Here is a 24,754-nt window from a genome sequence, read left to right as displayed (position 1 = left end):
TACAGGAGACATACCAGAGGTTCGTTTGCAAGTTCACTCAGATCTCAGAAGAAACGGCTCCCCAGAAAGAAGAGCCCACGTCTCTGCAGACCCGTACAGGAACACAGCAAGTGCTCTATGGTCTCCTCCTCATTCTCATCGAGGCAACTCCTACAGAAGTCATGGTGCGGTATCCCCATGCGCACCACCACGCGGCCTAAGGCACAGTGTCCGGTTATGACGCCTGTCAAAGTACTCATCGACCTCTTATCGAACGCCAGCAACTCCCTCGTCATCCTCCGGTCGATGGCTGGACATAGCGCCTTTGCAGTTTGGCAACCATCCACCGAGTCCCATTTCGCAACCGACGCCGCCCTGGCCATCTCCTCTAGTGTGTTCAGTAGCTCAACAAATGGCACGTAGGCAAGACTGGTGATTGGTCCGCCCGGCTCAGACGAAACCCTCCTGGCACTCTCGTCCGCCCTCTCGTTTCCTGGAGTCCCCTCATGCCCAGGAACCCATGTCAGCTTCACATCGTGGGCCTGGAGCCTATCCAGGGATTCCAAACAATCCGCCACGCATCTCGACCTCACCATCCTCGACCCCAAGGCCTTGAGCGCCGCCATACTGTTCACATAAATGCTGAGTTTCGAGGGCAGTAAGCCCCATACGAGAATTTCTATTGCGATCATTGCAATGGCACAGACCTCTGTCTGAAAGACCGCACACTCAGAGACATGCTGTCACTGCAATGGCACAGACCTCTGTCTGAAAGACCGTACACTCGTCCGGCAGTCTCAAAGACACACTGATATTGAGTGCATCAGAGCAGACCCCCAATTCAGTCCCTGATTCCATCTTGGGGCCATATGTGTAGATCGAGGTCTCATCCTCCTCAAGTACACCATTCGCCCTCCATTTGTCCCTCTCAGGAAATCGAATCGCGATTGCCCTCACTCCAGTCGGCACTGGTGCCAAGTATTCAGAAATCCTCCTCAGTCTACCCTCCGAATCCATAACACCCAGAATCGAACTATGGCCGCAACCATCCTCCTTCAGCATGCCGAGCTCCCTCAGCCTAAGCGCGACCCTGGTGGCGCTGTTCCAAATATAAGCCCCAATGGGCTGCATATCCATTATCGCCTCCAGGTCTGCCTGCGGTGCGGATCTCAGTTCCCCTGTGATCCCGACGTAGGCCAGTCTCTGGACCTACTCGAACTCCCTCTCATGCGTCCTCTTCCCTATGGCATTCCACCATACCAGCGCTCCATAGGCCAATACTGATCTCACGATGGCCGTATACATCCAATAAATCATCCTGGGGCTCACCCACGGGCAAACCTCTTACATATCAATGAATGCAGTCCGATTCAAGTTTAACTCCTTTTATAGCCGAGTCCGAAGGCGTGCCACAACAACAACCATTTTTTTGGAGAGAAGTTTTACATGGCATAGTACCTCCCAAATGTTGCCAACATTAGGAGAGGAAAACAACCGCTGAAAATTGTTTTTCTGATGGTCTCGCCAGGATTCGAACCCAGGCGTTCAGCGTCATAGGCGGACATGTGAACCTCTGCGCTACGGTGGCCTCTCTGAGATCTGGCGTTTTGAAAATAGTGGTATGGTGGAGGGTTCGCAACACGTGGGCTCAAACTCTACCATCAGTGAAAATTTGATGAAAATCTGTACAGCCGTTTTTGAGTCTATACGCAACAGACAAACAAACAAAGCGCTACAATGGATTGCTATTAATGGTGATGGCAACTCTACATGTGTTTGTGCGGTTATTAAAAATGAAAAAAGCAATTTTTGTCCCCCCATGTGTTTTGTTTTGGGTGATATTTTCATTTGCTGCTACTCCGGCTTGTTGTTGTTGAATTTATGGCATAGTTTACAGTGTCGTTGTTGTTGTTATTGTTGCTGTTAAAGCCAACAACAGAATTTGCCAGTGAGCGAGCATACAAAATAATTTTCCACGTTTTTTCTCATATTTTTTTTTTTAATTTCTTTTGGTTTCTTCTTACCATCATCCAATGTGAATTGTCATACTGAGGTGCATGTGAATGTGCGCACAGCTACGTTGCTGCTGTTATTCTGTCTTTGTATGTAAGCTCTCTTGCTCTCTCGAGTTGGTGAATTGGAAAACAAAATTTCTCTTTGAGAATTTTCTTATGCGCCGCTCTATTGAGCAGAGCAAACCATACAGCTTGTGCTCTCTGACATGCGTTACATGATGTCAAGTGCTCTCCATCTCCCTCTGCTGGCACATGTTTGTGGGCAGGCAGCGGCTTGCTAGCTGGCATTGCGATGGACACAACGAACAGACAGACATACTTTTTTACCACATTTTTCCCGTTTGGGTTTTTAGTTTTTCATGTGGGGGGCCTACTACACAACTCTCTGAAAGTAGTGCAAGCAGCATGTGCTGCTGCGACGCCAGCAGAGCACCTTGTTTGTGCTAGCGACGACAGCGTTGAACGGCGCTGTTGGGTTTCGTTAGAATTGAGTCGTTGTTCTACTGTCGTCGAGATTGCAACACAACAGTCAAACAGAGTTTATTTTCGGGTGCGTCGCTGTTTTTTCCTCAAACAACAACAAAGAATTTAAGAAAAATTAACCAAAAAAATTAGAAAACAAGAATACCTATCACTAAAAAAAAAATCAAGCCCCAGCCTACCAAAAACCAACAACCATCCAAGCGTTGCCGTCTGCCTGTTCGAAGAAGTAGAGCAATTGCGTATCGGTGTACGTAAAGAAATCGACAAAATCCCACATAATCGCCCAGAAAACAAAAAAAAAAAAAAAGAATTCCCTCGGTCTATTCAAATCAAATCAATTTTTCGTGGTGTTCCATAGAAGTCATACGCCGTCTCTCTGGGGTAGCCTAGTCAGTCAGTCGTCTCTGGCCATTGTTATCGCAGCCGTTCGTTCTATTGCCGCCGTCTCTTTTTGCCTTTTTGTAAGCGTCAAGCTAATGAAAACGCGTTGTTTGTTTGTTTTCTTAGCTTTTGAACTAACTACAGCAAATTATTGTCATTATCACCATCATCATCATCATCGACATCAACGTTGTTAGTGTTGTTAAATCACAGCCTACAAACAACCAACCAAACAACAACAAACATCGAGTTTGCGTGCGTGCGTTTGCGTGTTTATTTATTTGTTGTAGGCGATTAATTGCAATTGTTGTCAAATTGTTCGTTTGGCTCTGATCGCAGCTAAAAATAGCCCAAAAAAAAGCCGTGTGAGTGAAAATTATTACAACAACTAATTTCATTATTAAAGTTCCTGTTTCCATGTTTCTGTAGTAGTTGTTAGAGAGAAAAATGAAAAGAAATGTTGGTTAAAGTCACCATAAACAAAAAAAGAAAATAAAAGAAATTGCGAAGCAAAAACAAAAAACCAAAATAAATAAAAACAACAAAAAACGCCTAAATAATTCATGTGATTTTTATACTCAGTGCTCTCACTACAGTTATTTGGTACATGTGTATGTGAATGTGAATGGGATTTCGTAATAGTTGTGTTTTCTTCCCTCGCCCCAGCAGTGGTGCTGAAACAGAACTGAAAAAAATCAGGAAAATAACCAAATCTCTGTAAATACACACATCCACACATAGATGATGTGGGATATCCACACACATGTGGTTGTGGTTTATACATGTATATTAATGTGTGTGTGTGTTTGCGCGTTTGTGTTCAGATATATGTAATTAAAAATTGCGTGCAATTTTTGTCCTCTAGGCCCCACTACACACCCGCACGCGCTCACACACACACACCTAAAAACAAAATATAATTGTTCTTATGTGTATGAATGTATGTTCATATTTGTGTTGGAGCGTCTGCTTGTGGTTATGCCATTTCGCTTGTATGTTTTTCAGTGCGTGCGTATGCGTGTGTAGTAGTTAGTTTTTGAGTGTATTGTTTCCGTTTCCCTTTTTTTAGGTTCCTTCAAAATTTGGGTTTGGTGTGTGCATACACAACGCGCGCGGCTTCTCTTTGTATGCCAGTGTGCAAGCCTGAGTGTGTTTGTGTCAATGTCGTTGTGCATTGTTTTGCGGATCTTGTTCCATTTTCCATACCCCACCCCCCCTTGTCTTTTGTGTTTTGGAATTCATTTCTGTTTTGTTCGCTGCTGCGGTGTCAGCTAGCCGGAGGGGTGTGTGATGGGATTTTGCATTTTATTCTTCTTAGGTTTTGTGGCTTAAGACCATTACTTGAGAAGTGTGCCATAAACTTTTTTTGTTATACCATCAGAGATTACCAGGAAATGTTGAGAAAGACAAAAAAAAATCTCACAAAAAAAAAAACAAGTAAAAAGACATAAAGTTTGGCAGGACCGAACTTTCGATACACATCATCCCGGTGGTCCGCTTCGCTGCCGCCGTGTTTGACACCCCCCTCTTAGTCACTCGATTTATAAGAAAATGAAATTTTAAGATTCCATTGCAGGATATTGTCCGGCTTTAGACTATTGTTTAATGCTTTCTATTCAAAGAATAATAATATAGCAAAAACATTTAAAAGTCTACAAAAAATGTGTTGTTGCTAGAAGCATTTGACTGGTTCCCTGTATCGCGCGATTTAATTTTCGACCAACAAAACTCATCAGCAGGAGAAGTCAAATGGATCATGGTGCTTAACAACCATTCCAACTACTCTAAAGCACCACAATCCATTTGTCATCTCCTGCTGATGATTTTTCTTGGTCGAAAATGCAATAGCATCATTTTCGTATTCTGCTCTTCGTACTGCTTCCTCCCCAGTCCCGAAGCGGTCAACATTTTTATACGAAAAAGCACGTTGGGCTGAGCTCCATGGATTCTTTCAGCATTTTAATTGGCAACCATGTTTTCTAGATGACGATATAAATGCTACTGCTGAAATGATTGAGAAGATAAGCTGGTTTAACCAGACATGCAGAGATGCTGTCAGATCGAAAGAGGTTGCATTCAAGAACTGGCACTTCGATAAAAATGCCAATACTGTGCTGCTGCGCAAGCAGGCAAGATCTTCGTGTGCCAATGTGCTTAGGCGCGAAAAATTTCTTTACGTACAGCGTCTGCATACTAAGGTTCTAGCTTCTACACGAGAAAGTAAGAGCTTTTGGTCGTTCGTGAAAAGAGTAAAGGGTAGTTCTTCATCCATTCCAACTCTTGTTAAGGACGATCAAACGTTCACTGACCCGGTTGATAAGGCTAACCTGTGGGCTGATATATTTGCACGGAAATCTTACCTGCCGGATAGCAATCAACCACTCTCCTCAATCGAAAATGTATCTGGCAGTACGCCCCAAATATTTTTTCGAACTCGTGGAGTTAAAAGGGTTCTTGAAAATGTAGACGTTAATAAATCCCTGGGCCCTGATGGCATATCAACACTTGTCTTACGCAAGTGTTCTTCAACGCCCGCTCGTCCATTAAGCAACCTTTAAAACCTTGCCTACCGCGCGGGAGTCTCCTCGGCGCTTTGGAAGGTTGCGAACGTTCAACCAATACCCAAGAAGGGTGAGGCAAACAACCCTGTGAATTATCGGCCAATTGCGATATGCTTCGCTCTCTCCAAGGTCATGGAGAGCATGGTTAATCACCATCTGGTGAGGTATTTAGAGTCTAATGGCCTTCTTAGCGACCAACAGTAAGGGTTACGCAGAAATCGCTCTACGGGTGACCCCAAGGCACTTCTGTTACTCTCACCAGTTTGGTGAGAGTAAGGTTGTGGCTCTGGATATCTCCAAGGCATTTGATGGGGTCTGGCACGGTGCACTACTATCAAAGCTTGTCGCATTTGGTGTCGGTAATGGCTTCGTTCGATTTATTTCGAGCTTTCTCAGAGATCGCACTATACGAGTCGTTATAGATGGGTTCTAATCCAATGAGCACAAATTGACCGTAGGTGTACCCCAGGGCTCCGTTCTTTCTCCTTCTCTTTTTCCTATTTTCATCACCGATCTGTTGAATCAGACATCGACATCTCTGTCATTCGTACTCATTCGACCATAGGCCAAGTCTTCGAAAGATTGAGGACAAGAGGCGGGTTATGGACGATACTCTCTGCCAGGATTTGCTGGCCTTCTAATGGTCTTCTTAGCGACCAACAGTATGGGTTCCGCCGAAATCGCTCTACGGGCGACCTCATGGCACTTCTGTCGGAACTTCTGGAAGCGCCCAATCCACCAGTTTGGTGAGAGTAAGGTTGTGACTCTGGATATCTCCAAGGCATTTGATAGAGTCTGGCACAGTGCACTACTATCATAGCTTGTCGCATTTGGTGTCGGTAATGGCTTCGTTCGATTTATTTTGAGCTTTCTCAGAGATCCCACTATGCGAGTCGTTATAGATGGGCACAAAATGACCGCGGGTGTACCCCAGGGCTCTGTTCTTGCTCCTTCTCTTTTTCTTATTTTCATCAACGATCTGTTGAATCAGACATCGACATCTCCGTCATTCGTACTCATTCTCTTAGAGTGCTTGGAAACTTCCCCTAACCGCAATTGTCACCTCCGGGCCACCGCAGCGCAGAGGTTAGCAAGTGCACCTATGACGTTGAACCCCCGGGTTCGAATCTTGGCGAGAATCTCGTAATGCTGGCGACATTTGTGAGGTACTGTACCACTGTAGGACAGAATCTTCCTTAGCCTAGAGGTCTCCGATGTATACTCCATGGAGCTGCAGAATTCTACCCATGACTTGTTCTCTCTCGACTTAGGGTCTTGGGCCCATAAAAGGCGTACTTATTGTCCGATTTCGCCGAAATTTGGGACAGTGAGTTCTGTTAAGCTCTTCGAAATCCCTCTTCGATTTGTCCTAGATCGGTCCAGATCTGAATATAGCTGCCATATCGAACGATCCCTCGATTTAAGGTCTTGGTCCCAAAAAAAAAGGTGAATTTATTATCCGATTTCGCCGAAATTTGACACAGTGACTTATGTTAGGCTTTTCGACATCCGTGTTGTATATGGTTGAGATCGGCCTATATTTGGATATAGCTACCATATTGAACGATGATTTATACTTATTATTCCACTCAATTCCGCGCCGAATTTGGTCTAAATCGGACCATATTTCGATATAGCTGCTATGGGGGCATAAATTACGCATTTTTCACCGATCTATGACGAAAGGTGATTAACATATATACCCGAGGTGGTGGGTATCCAAAGTTCGGCCCGGCCGAACTTAACGCCTTTTTACTTGATTTTGATTTTGTATTTCTTTGCAACGCTGAGAAGGAGAAGAGCTAGACCCATTGCAGTATACCAATCGAATCAGAATCACTTTTTGATTCGACTTAGCCATGTCCGTCGGTTCGTCTATGAGTCCATGTATTCTTGCAATCAAGGTACAGGTCGTATTTGGTCGGTATCCAAAGTTCGGCCCACCCGATCTTTAAAAAGGCTTTTACTTGATTTTGATTTTGCATTTGTTTGCAACGCTGAGAAGGAGAAGAGCTAGACTCATTGCGGTATACCAATCGACTCAGAATCACTTTCTGATTCGACTTAGCCATGTCCGTCGGTCCGTCTATGAGTCCCCTTGTATTCTTGTAATCAATGTACAGGTCGTATTTGTTGTCCAATCGTCACGAAATTTTGCACGTGCCTTTTTTTGGCTCAAAGACAAGATCCATTGATTTTGGTAAAAATCGGTTCAGATTTGGATATAGCTCCCATATATATGTAACGCCCGATTTACATTTAAATGGCCGTTGAAACTACAATTTTCAACCGATTTGGACAAAATTTGGCATGGATTGTTTTATTACTGATCTTAACATATCTTTAAGATTTAATCAAAATCGGTTCAGTTCTAGATATAGCTCCCATATATATGCATCGCCCGATGTGCACTTATATAGCTGTAGTAACCGCAATTTTAAACCGATCTGCACAAAATTTGCTACAGATTGCTTTGTTACTGATCTTAACTTATGTGTAGAATTTCAATAAAATCGGTTCAGATTTGGATATAGCTCCCATATACATGTATCGCCCGATTTGCACTTAAATGACCGTAGTATCTACAATTTTTAACCGATCTGCACAAAATTTGGCATGGATTGTTTTGTTATTGATCTTAACTTATCTGCAAGATTTCATGAAATCGGTTCAGATTTGGATATAGCTCCCATATATATGTATCGCCCGATTTGCACTTAAATGGCCGTAGAAACTAGAATTTTCAACCGATCTGTATAAAATTTGTCACAGATTGTTTTGTTACTGATCTTAACATATCCTCAAGATTTCATCAAAATCGGTTCATATTTGAATATAGCTCACATATATATGTACCGCCCGATTTGCACTTAAATGGCCGTAGAAACTAAAAATTTTAACCGAACTGCACAAAATTTGGCATGGATTGTTTTGTTACTGATCTTAACATATCTTCAAGATTTCATCAAAATCGGTTCAGTTTTAGATATAGCTCCCATATATATGTATCACCCGATTTGCACTTAAATGGCCGTACTAACTAAAATTTTCAACCGATCTGCACAAAATTTGGCTCGGATTGTTTTGTTATTGATCTTAACTTATCTGCGAGATTTCATAAAAATCCGCTCAGATTTGGATATAGAGCTACTCTAATATTTTGCACAATAACTTCTACTGTGGTCTCCAACCCCAAAATCATGTATGATCCGAATCGGTCCATAACTTTATGTAGCTCCAATAGTATAGCTATTATTATTCTTTATCCTTTGTTTGCCTATAACAAGACACCGGACAAAGAACTTGACAAATGCGATCCATACTGGAGGGTATATAAGATTCAGCCTGGTCAAACTAAGCACGCTTTTTGTTAATTTTAAATGAATGTTGACAATTTCTTCGCTTTTAACCTAACTGGGTTAGGTCTTTAACTACAGTTTAAAATTTTTCCAATTCCTTGCTAAGAAATAGTTGAAAAATTCATTGACCCAAATAATTTGCACACTAAAAACTTTAAAAAGTGTGTTAATGGGATCATATGTATTATTCAACTAGTAAACCAATTTTCATTTGCTTAACTAACCCCGGAACAAGTTATGGCTATGTACACTCCACTCCACCCCATAGCATCTAGGTGGTATGCTCTCAAAGCCAACTTTGGTCGATTTTTCATCTTAATTTATTCAAATTCCATGTAATTTTTGTGGGAAAATGGCACCATACATCTAGGGCATATAAGGCCCCCAAAACACTCACTAAGAGAAATGACGATGAAATAGGGAAGAGGATGAAGGCCACATATTAAAGCTGGTGGTGCTGTAGGTGGTAGGAAGTAGGGGTGTTGTTCGTGCCTCATGATATTTTATCCCTGTTTGTTTTTTTCACTCAACCCCAAAGGGTTTAAGACGCTGAACACTATTAAATCAGGGCTTTTATATTTTTGTTTATACACCCCCCCTCCCCCACCAAGTCGGCTTCTCCCTTTGCTCCTCTTGTTTTTTGTCCATGTTTTTCCCTATTTTGGGCTGGAGTAGCTATTGCGTGTATTGAGACGATTTGGCTTTATGCACTCACAAACAATCATGAGTATATGTAAGTCTTGAGGTATGGTGAAACGGTAGGGGGTGGAGAGGGTGGGGGTGTGGGCGGGGGATAGATTAACCTTTCCCCATAGGCATTTAAACTCAATTGGCCCCTCCATAATGCCCTTAAGCGTTGAAAATGAAATTCAAATGTGATTGTGTGTGCCCTTCTTATCAATGTAATTCACACACTCGTTGCTACTCACACACACACACGCACACATACACGCACTCATAGCTGCTTACTATGAAGATAAAATCGAACTTGCACACACATACGAACAAACATGTACAAGCCCAAGTGTTAATAAACAATTTTCACAGGCCAAAGAAAATGAAAACGTAATAAGTTTTCAATTGCTAATGCAAATTGACTACGGCCAGCATAGAGGGGAGGTGTGAGCCAAGTGCTAAGGGTAATTGGATGGTGTTGGGGGGTGGGGGGATTGGTGGTGGTGAAGAAATGTACAATGAAAACATTGTTGCATGGCATGTGGGTAATACTCTTAAACTTTGTTCACATTTTCCCTGTTTTGTTTTCATTCTCAGTTTCTTAGCTGCCTTCAAAGACATTTTGCAGGCTTTTTCTGTTTGTCTTTCTTTAGAATTCGTTTGTGTTTAAGTGTTACAAGCTGAAAATAATTAAAACAAAACTTTTTAAAGGTTTTATTTTATTGGTCATAATGTAAGTCTGTCTGTCGTTGCCAGAATACCGACAAAATTCCGCTACCCCTTCTCTAGGCACACCAAAAAATCCACAACGAGTGACTTGAGCAACATTTGCATTTTATGGCCAGTGATTAAAACTTACTCAAAGGTATTTATTATTTAATCATACTTTTGTTGTAATTGTTTTATTTTTGTTGTTGTTGTTTTTATAAACTTCTTTTGGGCCTCACTCATTTCACTTTAAAGGGTTAGACTTGGACCAAATTAAAAGGCAACTCTTTTTGGTTTTTAGCTCAAATGAATTTTTGATGTTACCTTAAAACAAAATTTCATTTCCTTCAATTTAGAGTTCACATTGCATTGACCTTCTGAGCTGTTGAGCTGACTGTAGGTTTATGGGGAGTAGGGTTCAAAGCAAATCACCTAAAAATGAATGGGCAGACCCATGTTTTGTTAAACTTTTTTACAATGATGAAGGCAACTAAAAACAGCATTTCGAATTTGTATAGCAAAAGTTTGTATACAAACTCTAATATGAATAAAAATAGAAAAAAAATTAAATTTAGAAAGTGAATACGTGGCCAATAATCCCTAAGTAGAGTGTTTGGGAAAACTTGCAAAAAAAAAAACAATAACAAGTAAAAGCGTGCTAAATTCGGCCGGGCCGAATCTCAATACCCTCCACCATGGATCGCATTTGTCGAGTTCTTTTCCCGGCATCTCTTCTTAGGCAAAAAAGGATATAAGAAAAGAGTTGCTCTGCTATTAAAACGATATCAAGATATGGTCCGGCTCGGACCACAATTAAATTATATGTTGGAGACCTGTGTAAAATTTCAGCCAATTCGTATAAGAATTGCGCCCATTGGGGCTCACGAAGTAAAATAGAGAGAACGATTTATATGGGATCTGTATCGGGCTATAGACCGATTCAGACCATAATAAACACGTTTGTTGATGGTCATGAGAGGATCCGTCGTACAAAATTTCAGGCATATCGGATAACAATTGCGACCTCTAGGGGTCAAGAAGTCAAGATCCCAGATCGGTTTATATTGCAGCTATATCAGGTTATGAACCGATTTGAACCTTATTTGACACAGTTGTTGAAAGTAAAAATAAAATACGTCATTCAGCCAATCGGACAGCCAATGCGCCCTCTAAAAGCTCAAGAAGTCAAATTCCCAGATCTGTTTATATGACAGCTATATCAGGATATGGACCGATTTCAACCATACTTGGCACAGTTGTTGGATATCATAACGAAATACTTCGTGCAAAAATTCATTCAAATCGGATAAGAATTGTGGCCTCTAGAGGCTCATGAAGTCAAGACCCAAGATCGGTTTATATGGCAGCTATATCAGGTTATGGACCGATTTAAACCATACTTGGCATAGTTGTTGGGTATCATAACAAAACACGTCGTGCGAAATTCCATTCCATTCGGATAAGAATTGCGCCCTCTAGAGGCTCAAGAAGTCAAGACCCAAGATCGGTTTATCTGGCAGCTATATCAGGTTATGGGCCGATTTGAACCATACTTGGCACAGTTGTTGGATATAATAACAAAACACGTCGTGCAAAATTTCATTCTGATCGGATAAGAATTGCGCACGCTAGAGGCTCAAGAAGTCAAGACCCAAGATCGGTTTATATGGCAGCATTATCAGGTTATGAACCGATTTGAACTATACTTGGCGCAGTTGTTGGATATCGTAACAAAACACGTCGTGCAAAATTTCATTCTAATCGGATAAGAATTGCGCACTCTAGAGGCTCAAGAAGTCATGACCCAAGATCGGTTTATATGGCAGCTATATCAAAACATGGACCCATATGGCCCATTTACAATACCAACCGACCTACACTACTTGGAAGTATTTGTGCAAAATTTCAAGCGGCTAGCTTTACTCCTTCGGAAGTTAGCGTGCTTTCGACAGACAGACGGACGGACGGACATGGCTAGATCGACATAAAATGTCACGACGATCAAGAATATATATACTTTATGGGGTCTCAGACGAATATTTCGAGTAGTTACAAACAGAATGACGAAATTAGTATACCCCCCATCTTATGGTGGAGGGTATAAAAATGTCTTTAATTTTGGACGAAACTTTTATAGTTTCAAAAGGATATTGTCCAGCTTTAGCAAATTATTGTTTGTGGTTATACCCTCCACCATAGGATGGGGGTATACTAATTTCGTCATTCTGTTTGTAAAATATCGAAATATTGGTCGGAGATCCAACAAATATTGGGTTGCCCAAAAAGTAATTGCGGATTGCGCAATTACTTTTTGGGCAACCCAATGTATATTCTTGATCGTCCTGACATTCTTAGTCGATTTGGCCATGCCGTCTGCCCGTCCGTCTGCCCGTCCGTCTGCCCGTCCGTCTGCCCGTCCGTCTGCCCGTCCGTCTGCCCGTCCGTCCGTCTGTCTGTCTGTCCGTCCGTCTGTCCGTCCATCTGTCCGTCCGTCTGTCCGTCCGTCTGTCTGTCTGTCCGTCCGTCTGTCCGTCCATCTGTCCGTCCGTCTGTCCGTCCATCTGCCCGTCCGTCTGTCCGTCCGTCTGTCTGTCCGTCCATCCGTCTGTCTGTCTGTCTGTCTGTCCGTCCGTCCGTCTGTCTGCCGAAAGCACCCAAACTTTCGAAGGATTAGAGCTAGTTGCTTGAAATTTTGCATAAATACCTCTTGTTAGGTTGGTTGGGATTATAAATGGGCCACATCGGTACATGTTTTGGTATAGCTGCCATATAAAGCGATCTCGGCTCTTGACTTCTTGAGCTGCTAGAGGGCGCAATTATTATCCGATTTGACAGAAAGTTTAAACCAAGTGCTTTATTTTGACTTGCAACAACTCCACCAAGTATGGTCAAAATCGGTTCATAACCTGATATAGTTCCCATATAAACAGATTTTGAATGTTGGTTTTTTGTGCCGATAGAGGGCGCAATTATTATCCGATTTGGCTGAAATGTTGCATAAAGTGTTTTGGTTTGACCATCAACGAATGTGCCAAGTATGGCTTAAATCGATTCATTACCAGATATGACTCCGATATAAACCGATTTCGGATCTTGACTTCTTGAGCCGATAGAGGGCGCAATTATTATCCGATTTGACAGAAAGTTTAAACCAAGTGCTTTATTTTGACTTGCAACAACTCCGCCAAGTATGGTCAAAATCGGTTCATAAACTGGTACAGCTCCCATATAAACAGATTTCGAACCTTGCTTTTTTGAGCCGATAGAGGGCGCAATTATTATCCGATTTGGCTGAAATTTAGCATAAAGTGTTTTGGTTTGACCATCAACAACTGTGTGAAATATGGCACAAATCGTTTCACAACCTAATATTGCTTTCATATAAACCGATCTTCCGATTATACTTCTTGGGCCTCTAGAGAGAGCAATTCTTATCCGATTTGACTGAAATGTACGACTTCTGACCTTTGACATACGTTTCAAATGTGGCATGAGTTTGTACATAACCTGATATAGCTCCCATATACAAAGATCTCCCAATTTTTTATTTCTTGAGCCACTATAGGGCGCAATTCTTAGCCGATTTGTCTGAAATTTTGCACATTGAATTCCAAACCAAGTATGACCGATGTTATAGTACTTCTAAGCGGTAAGGATCCGAACCAACTATGCAGAAGTTTCGAAAGGGTCTTGTCCAGAGGTCTCAAAATAAACCCAGAGAAGACTGAAATATGTCTGTTCACGAGGAAGACGAAGGTGAGCCAATGTGATGCACCGCGTTTCCTCAATAGAAAAATTTCGATATCTGGCAAGGTCAAACACTTAGGTGTGATCTAGGACGGGAAACTGAATTGGAAGTTTCACCATTCTGGAGCGTATCGAGAAGGCTCACAGATGTTGGGCACTATGTAGCCGGGCCGTAGGCTTGAAATGGGTCCTGAATCCGAGGATAGTCCATTGGCTCTGCAGGAGCTTGATTACACCAATACTTACTTACGCCTCCTTAGTAGTTTGGTGGGCAGCGATGGAGAAAAAGTGCATCGTAAGTATAATGCAACAGTTTCAGAGAATATGGAAGGTTTCCTGTAAGCTGCAATGTTTATGGATAGGTGGAAGTTTCTTGGAAAGCTAAAATATTCTTGAGAAGCTGAAAAGTTCTTGAGAACCTGCAAGATTCTTCGGAATCTATGAAGTTTTGGAGAAGCTATAACATTCATGGAAGCTGGGAGGTTCTTGGATGCTGGAAGGTTCTTGGGTTTGTGAAAGTTGCTTCTGAGGCTGAAAGATTCTTAGGTTTTGTGGAGGAAGGTTTTTGTGAAGCTGAAAAGCTTTTGGGAAGATAGATTGTTCTTTGGAATATGAACGGTTTCCTGTAAGCTGCTAGAATGTTCGAATGCTGGAATATTCTTGGGAAGCTGTGAGAATTCTTGTACTTTAAGTTAGGTTAGGTTAGCTGGAAATGAGGGTGCGGATATTGATCCGCCCCATGCCACTACGCACATACACCTAAGCCAATAATAGGCTTGTTGTGCGCCCCAAGTACTAAAGAAAATTATAAATTAGGAATTCCGTGCTGCTTAAAAAATCCCAAACTGTTTTCCATACCTCGCCCCTAAGTTGGTTCATGTCTGGTATTGTGTGCCCACCTAAGTACTGGTGTCTGTTAGCTGCGAAAGCCGGGCAATGATATAGGAAATGCTCCAACGTCTCATAAACCTCCCCATATGCTGGTATCACTTGCTGCACCGATGTTGCATAAGTGAGCACGTAGTCCTGTGTGTCCCGTTATGATACCAAGGGCTTTACTGCCCTCCTGCTTGCTTCCTTTCATTAATAGCCTTGTCTTCTCAAAATCTGGATGTCACCATAGGATTTTCGTTGTCCCGCCCACGCCCTTAACTTGGTCTGCGTCCACCCGAAAGGCTTCGGGTTAACCAAGTTTATCGACGTCGGTCCTCGCCTGCCCTTCCCCCTTCCCCCCTTCTCCGTTATGGTCTGGCAACCAAACGATGCGGATTATGGCATCCTCAGGGATGGCGCTAATCTCCTTCTTTCATTCCAAGATTGTCCGTGATCTTACCGTCCTGGTTTTTATAGCTCTTATGGCCATTTTACTGTCCGTAAGAAGGTTCACACTCGACGTCCTCGCCTTATCTCCACCTGCAGGACCGTATTATGGTTGGCAGTCTAAAACAGAACTCAGCCCCTGAGTTCTCAATATATTGGGTTGCCCAAAAAGTAATTGCGGATTTTTTAAAAGAAAGTAAATGCATTTTTAATAAAACTTAGAATGAACTTTAATCAAATATACTTTTTTTCTAAAGCAAGCTAAAAGTAACAGCTGACAACTGACGGAAGAAAGAATGCAATTACAAAGTCACAAGCTGTGAAAAAATTTGTCAACGCCGACTATGTGAAAAATCCGCAATTACTTTTTGGGCAACCCAATAAAACCCCAGGCCCACTCTGCCCCCTAGCTTTGATCCATTCGTGTAAAATGATCTTCCAGATGGCAATACAAGGGTTACGTCAAACCAAGACTGTGCCGCTGGCAGCAGTGCCTCGCACTCGACCTCAAGTGTAGTCTCAGGTATCCGAACGATACCCTCTTCCATTCCTTCCAGGTTTCCTAACATCGCCTCGGTTATACTGCGTTTGGTATGACCTGCTTCTATCCTCTATCCATACTCCCATCGCCTTAAGTCTCATTGCCGCAATGGCTTATATCTGACCCATAGACACACTTAATCTGTGTGGGTCGGATATCTGGAATGGTCTCTATGGCCCTAGTAGGAGTGGTGCCAAGACAACATGTTCTCTGAACCTGTTGTAGCACTTCACCAAACTATTGAGGGGTAAGTAAGTATTGGTCTAATCACGCTTCTGTAGAGCGAGCAAGTGGTTAATCTTCCTCGGATTCAGACCCCATTTCGAACCTACAGCCCGTCTACATAGTGCCCAACATCTGTGAGCCTTCTCAGAACGCTCCAGAAGGGTGACACTTCCAATACAGTTTGCTGTCCAGGTCACACCTAGGTATTTGACGTGGTGCGTCAAATTGGCCCACCTTTGTCTTCCTCGTAAACAGGCATATTTCAGTCTTCTCTGGGTTAACATTGAGACACTCTTGGTCCAGCCCAGCAATATGCCATATGCAAGACCTTTTCGACACTTCTGCCTAGCTGGGTAGTACCTCTTCCGAGATACGGATATTTCTCTTTGAGAAGCGAAATTAAAACACGTCCGATTCACTCAACGTCTACTAATGGCTTAGGGAGAGATACTCTGCTTGTTTCAACATGTCATATATACCAGTGCGATGAAGGAACATAAAGGTCATTTTTATTCCGCAAACCTGAAAAGCATACCACACGAAGACTTAAGACAGACAGTGCAAGACAGAATGTTCCATTTAAAGAAAGCACAAAATACCTGTGTGTTTTGCTGGACAGGGAATTGAACTTCAAATCAATCATTTTGGAAAGGGCAAGAAAGGGAACTCTTGCTTTATCCACCTTCAAAGGAGCCATTGGCAAAAGTTGGGGGTTTCGACCGCCCGTCATGCGCTAGCTATATAGGCCGTTGTCAGACCTATAATGCTATATGGTGTTGTGGTCTGGTGGACGGCGCTTCAAAAGTCCACCTACTGTTCTTTGGTCAATCAAACTCACTTAGACGTGGCGTCTACCTATTACCTATTAATAACATGTGGAACCTTTGCTCTCACCTCAAAACTTTGTATAGAAAACTTAAGTTTTCTGTTGATTTCAGGTTTTTGTGTCTTTGTCACCACACGAATGTGTCACTTTTAGCTGTCAATCGAGTTGTCTCCGATATTCGTTATGAAATATTGTATATACAAAGAAAAAAAACAAGGGGAGTTGGGGAAGTTGGGAGGGCGGGGTAGAGTATTTGTTTTCCTTGTGGCCTATAAATGCAATTAACTTACCGCCTGATGGTGGTATTTTGGTGAATAATCAATTATATGCTGTTGTTGTTTTTGTGTTATTTCTTATATTTCCAACGACAAGGTCTCTTTCCACAACAAAAGAAATTCATGCTCTTCCCTCCAGCCAAGCCAATTCAAAAGAAAACAATCCATCATTTGCCCCAATTGAAACCTTGATGTGTTAATGTATGCGACGCATTTGCCGCGCCTGACACGCCTAACACCTCCACCACCCTTCCGCCCACATCAGCAGCAATTGTTTAGCAAGCTAAGGCAACACAAATTTCCTTTTTCAAATGGATTTTCATTTTCTTCGTTTTTTTGGTTACTACGTCTTCCCCAACATTTTAATGTTAAAACATGATTTGGCCATTGTTGTTGTGTTGGTGTTTTTGGTTTTGGTTTTGTTGTCGTCGTTTTTTTTTTATATATTTTGAAAAATAAAATTGTTTTTTAAGGCGAAAAAAAGAAAAATTAATTTTCTTTTAAACTTGAAACCATATATCATTCGTTGGGTGCATTTTTGAGATTTTATTTTTCGTTTACCCTCGTTTCAAGTTTTGGTGTCCATGAGTTTTTCTTGTTTTTTTTTTTTTTTGTTTTTTTGCACAGCAGCTTTGGTTATACCATCGACTGAGATGAAAAATGTCTAGAGATTTATCACCAGAATAAAAAGAAAAACAAGTAAAAACCTGCTAAGTTCGGCGAGGCCGAATCTTGGGTACCCACCATCATAGATTCTGCTAAAAATTTACCCTTATAAATTCAGATTTGTGGCTTCTATGGTCTCAAGAATTCTTATGGGTGTATGGGTAATTAAAAGGCCCTATATCAGTCTAAACAGTCACAGTAAACCAAATCGGATTAAAATTGAGGCTTCTAGGGGCTTAAGAAATCAAATTTGGGGATCGATTTATATGGGGGGCTATATCAGTTTATAGACCGATTCGGATCATACTCAGCATGGATGTTGAAAGTCATAACACAAGTCCTTGTTTCAAATTTCACTCAAATTGGATGAAAATTAAGGCTTCGAAGGGCTCAAGAAGTAAAATCCGGGGATCGGTTTATATGGGGGCAATATCTGTTTATAGACCGATTTGGATCATACTCAGCATGGATGTTGGAAGTCGTCACTCAAGCCTTTGTTTCAAATTTCAGCCAAATTGGATGAAAATTAAGGCTTCTAAGGGCTCAAGAAGTCAAATCCGGGGATCGGTTTATATGGGGGCTATATCAGGTCTTACACCGATTTGGATCATACTTGGCATGGATGTTAAAAGCTATAACTCAAGCCTTTGTTCCAAATTTCAGCAAAATCGGATGAAAATTGAGGCTTCTAAGGGCTCAAGAAGTAAAATCCGGGGATTGGTTTATATGGGGGCTATATCTGTTTATAGACCGATTTCGATCATACTCAACATGGATGTTGGAAGTCGTCACTCAAGCCTTTGTTCCAAATTTCAGCCAAATCGGATGAAAATTGGGGCTTCTAAGGGCTCAAGAAGTCAAATCCGGGGATCGGTTTATATGGGGGCTATATCAGGTCTTACACCGATTTGGATCATACTTGGCATGGATGTTAAAAGTTATATCTCAAGCCTTTGTTCCAAATTTCAGCAAAATCGGATGACAATTGAGGCTTCTAAGGGCTCAAGAAGTAAAATCCGGGGATTGGTTTATATGGGGGCTATATATGGTTATAGACCGATTTGGATCATAACCTCAGGTAAAAAAACTGCGGGCCGGTTTGTATGGGGACTGTATCAGTTTATAGACTGATTTGGATCATACTCGGCACGTATGTTCGAAGTCAGAACAGAAGCCTTTGGGCCAACTTTTAACGAAATCGAACGAAAATTTAGGCCTCCAGAAGCTCAAGCAGTCAAAACTGGGGATCGGTTTGTATGGAGGCTATATCAGTTTATAGACCGATACTGATCATATTCTCCACGAATGTTGGAAGTCAAAACAAATGTCCTTGTGCTAAATTTCAGCCAAATCAGGTGAAAATTGAGGCTTCTAGGGGCTCGAGAAGTTCAATCCGAGAATCGGTTTATATATGGGGGCTGTATTCAATTTTAGACCGATTCATATCATGCTCTGCACTAATATTACAAGTCAGAACAGACATTCTTGGGCCCATTTTTAGCCAAATGGAATGACACTCGAGGTCCCTAAGGCTCTAGAAGTAAAAACTGGGAATCGGTTTATATGGGGGCTATATCAGTTTTTAGATCTTGGCCCCTAAGGCTCTAGGAGTAAAAACTGGGAATCGGTTTATATGGGGGCTATATTAGTTTTTAGACCGATTCGTATCAAACTCAGCACAAATGTTGAAAGACAGAACAGAAGTCCGTGGGTCAATTTTCAGCCTTATTAGATACAAAAAAACAAGAAAAGGCGTGCTAAGTTCGGCCGAGTCGAATCTTATATACCCTCCAACATGGCTCACATTTGTCGAGTTCTTTTCCCCGTAGCTCTTTTTAGGCAAACAAAGGATAAAAGAAGTCATTGTTAAAAATATCAGCCAATTCCAATAAGAATTGCACCCCTTAGGGGCTCAAGGGGTTACATCGGGAGATCGGTTTATATGGGAGGTATATGTGGCTATAGACCGTATATTTGACACATATGTTAAAGGTCATATGAGAAGCCTTTGTACAAAATTGCAGCCAAAATGAGCGCCCTCTAGGGGCTCAAGAAGTCAAGATCCAAGATCGGTTTATGTTGCAGGCATATCAGGCAATTAAACGAATTGAACCATACTAAGCACAGTTTTGGAAGTCCAAAAAGACATGTCATGCATTATTTCAGACAAATCGGATAAGAATTGCGCCCTCTAGTGGCTGAAGAAATCAAGATCCCAGATCGGATTATATGACAGCTATATCAATTAATGGACCGATTTGAACCATTTTTGGAACAATTGTTGAGAATCACAACACAACACCTCATGCAATACTTCAGCCAAATCGGATAAGTATTGAGCCCTCTAGTGGTTCAAGAAGTCAAGATCCAAGATTGGTTTATATGACAGCTATATCAGTTAATTGACCGATTTGAACCATTCTTAGAACCGTTGTTGAAAGTTATATCAAAAGCCCTAGTGCCAAATTTCAGCCAAATCTGTTAAGAATGGCGCCCTCTAGTGGCTGAAGAAGTCAAGATCCCAGATCGGTTTATATGACAGCTGTATCAGTTAATGGACCGATTTGAATCATTCTTAGAACAGTTGTTAAAAATCACAACAAAACATCTCATGTTAAATTTCAGCCAAATCGGATAATAATTGCGCCCTCTAGTGGCTCAAGAAGTCAAGATTTAAGATCGGCTATAGCTGCTATATCCAAACATCGATCGATTTGGCCCATTTACAATCCCAACCGACCTACACTTATAAGAAGTAAATATTTATGCCAAATTTCAAGCGGCTAGCTTTACCTCTTCGAAAGTTGGGGTGCTTCCGACGAACTGACGAACGGACATATCTGGATCGGACGGTCATGACGATCGAGAATAAATATATTTTATGGGGTCTTAGACGAATATTTCGAGGAGTTACAAACGGAATGACGAAATTAGTATACACCCTTTCCTATGGTGGAGGGTATAATAGAGGCTTATAGCGGTTCCAGAAGTCAAATCCGGGGACAGGCTGATATCGGCGCTACATCAGTTTATAGAGCGATTCGGATCATTCACCGCAAGGTTAGTGGAAGTCAGAAGAGAAGTCCTTGTGGCAAATTTCAGACAAATAGGACGATAATTGAGGCAAAAAAGCTAAAACCGGGGATTGCACAGTGTTGTTTTTACGAGTCAGAAGGGGAAAATGCTTACGCATGTGACGTGAACGTCTCTTGCCTTATGCCGGACCCTATTAAAAGAGGTAAAGGCCAAAAACCCATCCTGTGTCACACCTAGTGATTAATTCCAACTCGGCATCGCTTTCGCATTAGTTCGAGGTTAACCCCATATCTGGTGATTTTCCATATCATCCTCGTTGTGCCTGCGTTCAGACCTCCTCATTCATACTCTACGCCGCTGCATCCAGGTCTATCTTCTTACTTGTTTCGCGTATCTCAAAGTCGCCAATGGCTGTTTCCAATTCCATGTGACTTTCAACCCAGCGATCGCAGTGGAAGAATGTGTGTTCCACATCGTCTGCAACTTCTAGCTCCTTATAAATGCAACTGCTAGAGGAACATTTGCTCGCAATTCGCAATTCTCATCCGATTTGTCTGAAATTTGGCACGAAGTCTTTTGTTATGACTTGCAAAAACTGTGCTAGGTGTGGTTCAAATCGGTTCATAAGCTGATATAGCTGCCATATAAACCGATCTAGGATCTTGATTTCTTGAGCCACTAGTGGGCGCAATTATCATCCGATTTGGCTGAAATTTTACATGAGGTGTTTTGTTATGACTTTCAACAACTGTGCGAGGTATGGTTTAAATCGGTCTATAACCTAATATAGCTGCCATAAAAACAGATTTTGGATCTCTCATCTTGAGCCACTAGAGGGCGCAATACTCATACGTTTTGGCTGAAATTTTGCACGAAGTGTTTTGTTCTGACTTTTAACAACTGGCCTAAGTATGGTCTATAACCTGATATAGCTGCCATAAAAACCGATTTTGGATCTTGACTTCTTAGGCATCTAGAGGGCGCAACTCTTATCCGATTTGTCTGAAATTTATTACGGAGAGTTTTGTTATGACTTCCAATAACTGTGCTAAGTATGGTTCAAATCGGTCCATAACCTGATATAGCTGCCATAGAAACCGATCTGGGATCTTGACTTCTTGAGCCGCAATTCTCAGCCGATTTGGCTGGAATTATGTACAACGTCTAATATGATCTGAATTGATATATAGCCTGAAACAGCTCCCACATAAACCGATCTACCGATTATGCTTCTTGAGCCGCTACAAGGCGCAATTCTTATCCGAATGGACTGAAATATTACCCAATGACTTCTACTATGGTCTTCAACATTCAATTGATTTCTGGTCCGAATCGGAATATAAGTTGATATAGCTCCAATAGCATAACAATTCCAATCCATTATTCTTTGTTTGCCTAAAAAGAGATACCACGCAAAGAACTCGGCAAATGTGATCCATGGTGGAGGGTATATAAGATTCGGCACGGCCGAACTTAGCACGCTCTTACTTGTACATCTAAGTCCTCCCCTTCATTCCCTAGAAACACCTTAGGCTAAAGTTGAATTTTTATTACTGTGAAGTATTTACAGCAAAAAATCCTACGTATAGAGTTCACATAAAATTCGGTCTAGACTATACCATTTTTTTAACTAACCAACGAAATTTTTTAGAAAAAATCTTTTTAAGCAACAAACGCTTATTTGATGTTTGTCTACTTATGCTCATGGGTATCGAATAGAGACACTGACACAGGTACTGTTGGAGCTGGTGGCAATATCACCATTGCCTAGGCGCTTTAGGCTTGGTAACCAACCCAGTTGTGACACCACCAACATTTAGCCAACAGCGAGTCAGTTGCCACCCCAACAAGTCCAAGAACCAAACTGAACTGAACAGAACAGCCAAATAAACCAAAGAGCCAGTCAGCCGGCAAAAATAGCAATCATTTGGGTGCTTGTTTTAGAATACTTTTTAGTTTAGAAAAGAGAAAAGAAAACTAAATGCTCACCGCATATTTCATGATAATGGCACTGAGCAGGGGATGGCAAAAGTCAGGTCAATGGTCCTATTTTTGGTACTAACATATGTTGTATATTTTGGAGACTTTTTCGAGAGAAGAGTTACGGCATATTTGATGAAAATGACAACGGACAGAGGATGGAAATATCAGATCAATGGTATTACTTTTTGTACTATGTACGAGTACTACTGTTTGTGTAAAGGCAAATTTTATTCCATAGAAGCCATCTATAAAATGCTATTGCCGTGTCTTCGTCAATCCTGCCATGTCATATAAGCAAAATGGTATAAGATGTGATGTTGTGAGAAAGCAACCACCATAGCATACGTTGATGTAGCACTGTCAGTCCATGTGTGTTCATTCATGCGACATTATCCTGTAGCTAGTGTTGGGAAAGAGAAGAAGAGGATAAGGAGCAAAAGCCTATCCGACACATATCACACGAATAAGCTTTGGTTCTTACCCATCTAAGCGTCCGCGAACGGCTTGAGAAAAGAAACGGTAAATGATAGGCTGTCATGGGAAACAACCGCCATCACATACGTTGAAGTAGTACTCGAAATACATGTGTTTCATTCATGTGCCACTAGAGCAGCGATGCCCAAAATGAAAATTTGACTGTATATGTGAAATACTCTCTCTAAGTATTTTTAATTCCCTCAGTATGTACAAAATCAAGCGTTACGAAGAGAATGCGTTAAGATGTCGTTGGAAAAAATCTCCAACGCATACGTTGATGTCGCATTTTCAATACATTTGTTTCATTCATGTAACACTAGTGTTGTTTTAGAAAGAATATTCCCGCGATATATAAAGGGAATAAGATGATAGGGAAAAAGTGTCATTTTTTGTCGAGAAAGAGCACGATAATCTGAGGATTTCGCAGCTTTCCCTCCACAGGCCCCATGGTACTTTGAATGGAACTGTGGTCATACCCAAACTCCTTCATCATGCCCAGTTCTTCCCTTACCTTAAGCTCAACCTTGGTGACACAGGATCGAATGCAGACCTCCATCTTACGATCGTGAATTCCGATATAGGACCGTCTTTGGGCCTTCTAGGACTCTCTCTTACCCTTCTAGCCTAAAACCATACCATTGCCCTATATGTCGGTGATCGATCTACATGTTCAGGGCTAAGAATTTTTTTCACGAAATAAATCCCAAAGAAAAAGTGAAATAAGCAAAAAAAAAATTTTCCATACATTTTAGCTTTCCCTTTACAGGCCCCATGATACCCTGAAAGGAACTGTTGTCATACCCATACTCCCGTATCATGCTAAGTTCCCTTACCCTAAGCGCAACCTTGGCGATAAAGGTTCGAATGCAGACCTCCAACTTACAATCGTGAAATTTCGACATAGGACCGTCTTTGGGCCTTCTAGGGATCTCTGATGTAGTACGAACGTTCCTACCCTTTGATCGGTCTACATGTTCGCGGCTAAGAAGTTTTCTACCAAACAGAGGGTATACGAATAAACCCCAAAGAAATAGCCCCAAGGTGAAATGAGTCCAAACATTTTGGGATTTATCGCGCAGTGAAGTAAACTCAACATTTTTTGAAATTGTTTTAAAATTTCGGGGACTTATTTAATTTTTGGTCCCTAAATAAAATACAAGTAAAACCATGCTAAGTTTGGCCGGGCCGAATCTTATATAACCTTCACCATGGATCGCATTTATCAAGTTCTTTGCCCGATATCCCTTCATAGGCAAACAAAGGATGATGGATAAGAAATTCTATGCTTTTGGAGATATGCAAATGGATGGATTGGATACCGAAGTAGAAGTCATTGTGCAAAATTTCAACAAAATCGGGTAAGAACTGTGCCCTCTATAGGCTCAAGAAGTATACTCGAGAGATCGTTTTATATGGGAGCTATGTCAGGTTACGAACCGATTTAGACCATACTTGGCAAAGTCGTTGGAAGGCATACCAAAATACCTCATGCTAACT

The 24,754-nt window shown here is 41.6% G+C and overlaps 1 protein-coding gene across 9 annotated transcripts in view; it reads left to right on the top strand.

Moving 5' to 3' along the window:
- LOC106094288 (protein boule) overlaps positions 1 to 24,754 on the top strand; it is a 381,392-nt gene that overhangs the window by 84,697 nt on the left and 271,941 nt on the right. For 3 of the 9 annotated variants that reach the window (XM_059370945.1, XM_059370944.1, XM_059370935.1), the window contains exon 1: positions 2,479 to 3,223. The exons of 1 other annotated variant lie outside the window; for it this stretch is intronic. The gene's annotated coding sequence lies outside the window, so the exon portion shown is untranslated. Of the gene's footprint in view, positions 1 to 2,474; positions 3,224 to 10,209; positions 10,319 to 24,754 lie in introns of those variants that run through there. 5 more of the 9 variants (XM_059370936.1, XR_009398784.1, XM_059370940.1 and 2 more) reach the window with 5 other exon arrangements.

The sequence above is a fragment of the Stomoxys calcitrans genome, chromosome 1, assembly GCF_963082655.1.
Source record: "Stomoxys calcitrans chromosome 1, idStoCalc2.1, whole genome shotgun sequence".
Classification (NCBI taxonomy): domain Eukaryota; kingdom Metazoa; phylum Arthropoda; class Insecta; order Diptera; family Muscidae; genus Stomoxys; species Stomoxys calcitrans.
Note: the sequence above shows the minus strand (reverse complement) of the source record. Positions and strands in the feature narration are given on the sequence as shown.